Below are 6,654 nucleotides of genomic sequence, written 5' to 3'. Positions count from 1 at the left end.
ACTCTTTAATTTAAGACACATTTCCTTTTATCCTGCTCAGTGACACTCTTTGTCATCTGCTGAACCTCCATCAAACAAACAATGAGGTTTTTATAGATGCGGAAAGGTTTCATATGTAATTCTTCAAGTCCTATTTTTCATCTGCTGAATCTGCATTTTTCTCTCACTCTCTCTGTCACTCTCAGCTAACAAGGAGAAGGAATCTTAAAGTGTTTTTATATCTTTCAGTCTCCACCTCTGTCTCACTATCTGCCTCTCTGTCTCCCTCTCATTCTCTCACTCTCTTACTGTCTCTCTCTGTTACACATTTGTCACACGCCTCCTTTTCTGTCTCTCACTCTGTCTTTCTCTGTCTGTCTGTCTCTCTCTCTGTCTGTCTCTCTCTCTGTTTGTCTCTCTGTCTGTCTCTGTCTGTCTGTCTCTCTCTGTCTGTCTCTGTGTGTCTGTCTCTCTCTCTCTCTGTCTCTCTCTCTCTGTCTCTCTCTCTCTGTTTCTCTCTCTGTCTCTCTCTCTCTGTCTGTTTCTATCTCTGTCTCTCTCTCTGTTTCTCTGTGTCTGTCTCTCTCTCTGCCTGTTTCTCTCTGTCTTTCTCTCTGTGTTTCTCTCTCTGTCTGTCTCTCTCTGTCTTTCTCTCTCTCTCTGTCTCTCTCTCTCTGTCTGTCTCTCTCTCTGTCTGTCTCTCTCTCTCTGTTTCTACCTCTGCCTGGCTCTCTCGCTGTTTCTCTCTGTCTTTCTCTCTCTGTCTGTCTCTCTCTGTCTCTCTCTCTGTCTCTCTCTCTCTGTCTGTCTCTCTCTCTGTGTGTCTCTCTCTCTCTGTTTCTCTCTGTCTTTCTCTCTCTGTCTTTCTCTCTCTGTCTGTCTCTCTGTCCCTCTCTCTGTCTGTCTCTCTCTGATTGTCTCTCTCTTTGTCCCTGTCTCTTTATCTCTCTCTCTGCATTTCTCATTTTTCAAGTTCTGCTCACAGATCCATTCTTGCTCTGGCAAACTGTACGTGTAAGTTCCTGGTTATTATAGCGGCGAGTATCCCCGCCTGTCACGTGGGAGACCGGATTCAATTCCCCGACGAGAAGGGTGCTTTTAACATTCCAAATTGTAAACCTTTGGGCAACCCCTTAAAATCCTCCTTGGAAAAGTAGGACAGAAAAAATATCACTAAAATAACTTTAAAAGATTTACTGCCATATGAAGAACTGTAAAGCAACTTCCTGCACCAGTTCCTCGTTAGTATAGAGCTCTCTCTCTCTCTCTGTTTCCCTTTTGTGTGGGGCGCGGAGGAGGGAGAGAGTGACAGAGAGAAAGAGATTAACAGGGTTACGGACAAAAAGCGGGGGGTGGGACTGAGCACCACTGCTCTTTCAAAGGGACAGCACAGGCACGGCGGGCCGAATGGCCTCCTTCTGTGCTGTAAGTTTCTATGAATCCATGACACTCAGAAAAGCTTATTAAATATGTGACATACACATAAACATAGAGAGCAGACACACATGTCTGTGTGTGTGTGTGTTGGAGTCTTTGTCTCAATCACTGTATAACTACTTCCTCTACCAGGTCCCTGATAGTATAGTGGTGAGGATTCAATTCCCCGACACGTTCTCTCTCTCTCTCTCTGTCTCATATTTAAGTATAATTCTTAAAGTGCTATTTTGGCATCTGCTGAATCTGCATTTTCTCAAGTGTCACTATTGACTAACAAGGAGAAAGAGAATTCGGACTCTACCCCTCTCTGTCACACTATCTGGTCTCTCTGTCTCCCTCTCATTCTCTCTCTTTGTCTCTCACTCGCTCTTTCTGTCTCTGTTACACATTTGTCATAAGCCTCTTTTTTTGTCTCTCTCTCTGTATCTATCATTGTCTCTCTCTTTATCTCTCTGTCTTTCTCTCTCTGTCTCTCTGTCTCACTATTTGTCCCTTTCTCTGTTTGTCCCGTCTCTCTCTCTCTTTCTCTCTCAGTCCAATTCTGTTCACAGCTCGATTCTTGCTCTGACAGATTTTAGATCCGTCAGTTCCTCGTTAGTATAGTGGTGAGTATCCCCGCCTGTCACGTGGGAGACCGGGGTTCAATTCCCCGACGGGGAGGAAGATTTTATAATTCAAAATTTTAAACTTTTGGCCAACTCCTTAAAACCTCCTTGGGAAAGTAGAATAGAAAAAACATCAACTAAAATAATTTAAAAAGATTTACTGTCATAACAACTTCCTGCACCAGTTCGTCGTTAGTATAGAGCTCTCTCTCTCTGGTTTCCTCTCTGTCTCATTCACTGTTCCCCAGTCTCTCTCTCTCTGTCTCATTCACTGTTCCCCAGTCTCTCTCTGTTTCCGTCTCTCTCTGTGTGCCTCTCTCCGTGTCTCTTTCGCTCTTTGGTTCCCTCTCCTTGCTCACTCCTCCCTCTGGGGCTGGTGAATGAGCCCAGGTCTGTTCACAGCGCCATTCTTGCTCTGAGCTTCTGCAGAGAACGCCCAGCAGTGACTTTCGTCAATTCCTCATCAATTCAGTGCACAATCGCCGCCTGTTGCACGGCTGACAGAGGTTCAATTCTGTGATGGGGAGAAATTAGTCTTTCCAGTGTAAAATAACTGTTATATTTCTTGGCGTAACTTAATGTTAAAAAGCGAGGGAGGAACATGGAAGAGTGAAACAATGCGAGGGGAGATTGTCTCTTTGGGAATTTTCTTGAGCGGAGACTGTTCAGGGACTGAGTGCTGTTTTGCTCCAGAGCGATGGATGATTGCGATTTTATCTGAGCAACATTTAAAATCGCACAGACCCAGTAGTTGTGGCCGAGTGGTTAAGGCGATGGACTAGTAAATCCATTGGGTTTTGCCCTGCGCAGGTCGAATCCTGCGGACTACAAATCCGGCATTTTTCATCCCATTTCATTTCAAAATGTAAATCCCTGGAAAACTAATCCTGAGTTTAGGCGGAATTAAATCCCACAACTTTCAACACCTCGAGATTTCTCTCGTTTTTATTGATCTGCAAGTATTCACCAAATATACGGTCAGAAATAGAACAAAAATCAGGCAAATTAGCGACAGTGTTTTTCTCTGTCTGTCTCTCTCGATGTCTGAGCCACTCGATGTGTGTGTCTGTCTGTGTACATGTGTGGCTTTCTGTTTCTGTCTGTGTGTGTCTGCCGGTCACTCGGGTAACAAGCGGGGATACTTTCCTCAGCCTTCACCTCCTTCCTAAAGTGCGGTTCCCCAGAATTGGACACAATACGCCAGCTGGGGCCGAACTAGTGTTTTATTCATGTTTCCCATAACTTCCTGGCTTGTGTACTCTGTGCCTCCATTTATAAACCCCAGGATCACATCTGCTTTATTAACTGCTTTGTTAACCTGTCCTGCCACCGAGGGAATCTCTGCTCTGCTCAACTCTGTGGCAGGGTGGGGCTTGAAGACCTGATTCTCACAGAGACAGTCCACGCCCATTAACAGCCCCAGGATGGTCGAGTTGTTAAGACCTTGGACTTAAGATCCAATGGGTTTATGCCCACTTGGGTTCGAACCCCACTCCTGGTTCTTTTTTAATTTAAGACCCATTTCCTTACATTTTGCTCAGTGACACTCGTTTGTCATCTGCTTAATCTCCATCAAACAAACAATGAGATTTTTTAGATACGGAAAGAAATATTTCATATTTATATGTAATTCTTGAAGTGGTCTTTCGGCATCTGCGGAATCTGCACTTTCGCTCACTCTCTGTCTCTCCCAACTAACAAAGAGAAGGAATCGTAAAATGTTTTTATATCCTTCAGTCTCCACCTCTCTCTCTCTCACTGTCTTTCTGTTTCTCTCTGTCTTTCTCTCTCTGTCTATCTGTGTCTTGCTCTCTCTGTCTGGCTCTCTCATTGTCCTCTCTATCTTTGTGTATCTTTGTGTCTCAGTCTTTCTGTCTGTGTGTCTCACTCTGTGCCTCTCTCTGTTTCTGTCTGTCTCTCTCTCTCTCTCTCTCTCTCCGTGTCTCTCTCGCTCTTTGTTTCCCTCTCCTTGCTCACTCCTCCCTCTGGGTCTGGTGAATGAGCCCAGGTCTGTTCACAGCGCCATTCTTGCTCTGCGTTTCTGCAGTGACTGCAAAGGAGTGTCTTCCGTCAGTTCCTCGTTAAATATAGTGAAGTATTCCCGCCTGTTACGTTGGAAGACGGGGTTTCAATTCCCCGTCGGGAATTCAGCATTTCTAAAATCTGCAATGATGTATCCTGGTGCAGCTTCAAGTAAAAAAGCTGCAGTGAAAAATTGAAGAGTAAAAATTGCGAGAGGGGATTGTCTCTTCGAGAACTTTCTTCAACATAGACTGTTTCGGGGCGCAGTGCTGTTTTGCTCCAGAGCGATGGATGATTGCGATTTTATCTGAGCAACATTTAAAATCTCACAAACCCAGTAGTTGTGGCTGAGTGGTTAAGACGATGGACTAGAAATCCATTGGGTGCTCCCCGCGCAGGTCGAATCCTGCCGACTACGGTTCCAGCATTTTTCTTTTTAAAATATAACCAAATTCCTGGAGAACTAATCCTGAATGAGACGATATTAAATCCCACAACTTTGAACACCTCGAGATTTTTCTCGTTTTCATTGATCTGCAAGTGTTCACGAAATTTACGGTCAGAAATAAAACAAAAATTAGCGACAGTGTTTCTCTCTACCTGTCGGTCTCTCTCGATGTCTAAGTCACTCTATGTGTGTGTCTGTGTTTGATGTGTGTGTCTGTCTGTGTGCATGTGTGTCTGTCTGTGTGTGTCTGCCGATCAATCGGGTAACAAGCGGGGATACTTTCCTCAGCCTTCACCTCCTTTCTGAAGTGTGGTTCCCCAGAATTGGACACAATACTCCAGCTGGGGTCGAACTAGTCGTTTATTTAGGTTTGGCAAAACTTCCTGGTTTGTGTTCTCTGTGCCTCTATTTATAATGCCCAGGATCGCATCTTCTTTATGAACTGCTTTGTTAACCTGTCCTGCCACCGAGGAAATCTCTGCTCTGCTCAACTCTGTGGCAGGGTGGGGCTTGAAGCCCCGATTCTCACAGAGACAATCCACACGAACTCAGACAACACCAGAATGGTTGAGTGGTTAAAGTGTTGGCCTTAAGATTCGATGGGTTTATACCCACGTTGGTTCAAACCCCACTCCCGGTAACTCTTTAATTTAAGACCCATTTCCTTTCATCCTGCTCAGTGACACTCGTTTGTCATCTGCAGAATCTCCATCAAACAAACAATGAGATTTTTATAGATACGGAAAGAAAGATTTCATATTTTTATGTCATTCTTAGAGTGCTATTTTGGCATCTGCTGAATCTGCATTGTCGCTCACTCTCAACTAACAAAGAGAAGTAATCGTAAAATGTTTTTATGTTTTTCAGTCTCCACCTCTGTCTCACTATCCGTCTCTCCATCTCCCTCTCATTCTCTCACTCACTTTCTGTCTCTCTCTGTTACACATTTGTCATATGCCTCCATTTCTCTCTCTCTCTCTCTCTCTCTTTCATTCTCCTGTTGATCACTGCTCCCTCTGGGGCTGGTGAATGAGCCCAGGTCTGTTCACAGCGCCATTCTTGCTCTGCGATTCTGCACAGTAACGCCATCCATCAGTTCCTCATCAGAAATAGTGAACAATCCCCAACTGCTACTCCCGAGGTCGGCTTTCAATTCCGCGATGGAGTGGAAGCATTTTTAAGATGTCAAACTGTATTTATATTTCCTGGTGTAGCTTTATGTTAAAAAGCTACAGTGATAAACAGAATAGTAAAAAACATGTGAGAGGAGATTGTCTCTTGAAATTTCATGACACGAGACTGTTCAGGGACTGATTGCTGTTTTGCTCCAGAGCGATGGATGATTGCGGTTTTATCTGAGCAACATTTAAAAAGTAGCAAAACCAGTAGTCATGGCTGAGTGGTTAAGGCGATCGACTAGAAAGCCATTGGGCTCTTTGCGCACAGATTCCAATCTTGCCGACTACGGTTCCAGCGTTTCTCATTTCAAAATGTAATCAAATTCCTGGGGAACTAATCCTGAGGTGGGCGGAATTAAATCCAACACCTCGAAGTTTTTCACTTTTTCATGGTGCAAGTATGCACGAAATATACGTTTGGAAATAGAACAACAATCAGACAAATCAGGGTTTAAACTAATTTGGCAGGGGTCCATCCTTTCCTGATATGTATACCCTCGCATTTCTGGTATCATCCTTGTACATCTTCTCTGTACCCTCTCTGTGCCTGTGTGTCTGTGTGTCTCTCTGTGTCGGTCTGTGTCTGTGTGACTATGTCTGTGTCTGTCTCTGTGTCGCTCTCTGCTCAAATCTGTGGCAAGGTGGAGCTTGAAGGCCCGATTCTCTTAGATACAGTGCGCATTCCATGTCAGCACCAAGATGGCCGAGTGGTTAAGGCCTTGGATTTAAGATCCAATGGGTTTATACCCACAGTGGGTTCGAACCCCACTCCTGGTAGTTCTTTAATTTAAGATCCATTTCCTTTCATCCTACTCAGTGACACTCGCTTATCAACAACTGATTCTCGAACAAACAATGAGATATTTATAGATATGGAAAGAAAGGTCTCATATGTAATTCTTCAAGTCCTATTTTGGTATCTGCTGAATCTGCATTTTTCTCTCTGTCTCTCTCTGTCTGTCTCTCTCTGTCTGTCTCTGTCCGT

At 44.3% G+C, this 6,654-nt stretch overlaps 1 non-coding gene across 1 annotated transcript; it reads left to right on the top strand.

Annotated features, from left to right (window-relative positions):
• The first annotated feature begins 6,362 nt into the window (after window positions 1-6,362).
• trnal-uaa (transfer RNA leucine (anticodon UAA)) lies at window positions 6,363-6,446 on the top strand. The gene has a single exon. It is a non-coding gene; the product is annotated as a tRNA-Leu (tRNA).
• The last annotated feature ends 208 nt before the right edge of the window (window positions 6,447-6,654 follow it).

Source organism: Somniosus microcephalus, chromosome 4, assembly GCF_052327205.1.
Source record: "Somniosus microcephalus isolate GS21.2 chromosome 4, FLI_Smic_1.0, whole genome shotgun sequence".
Taxonomy (NCBI): Eukaryota; Metazoa; Chordata; class Chondrichthyes; order Squaliformes; family Somniosidae; genus Somniosus; species Somniosus microcephalus.
This window is presented reverse-complemented; position numbering and strand designations above follow the sequence as displayed.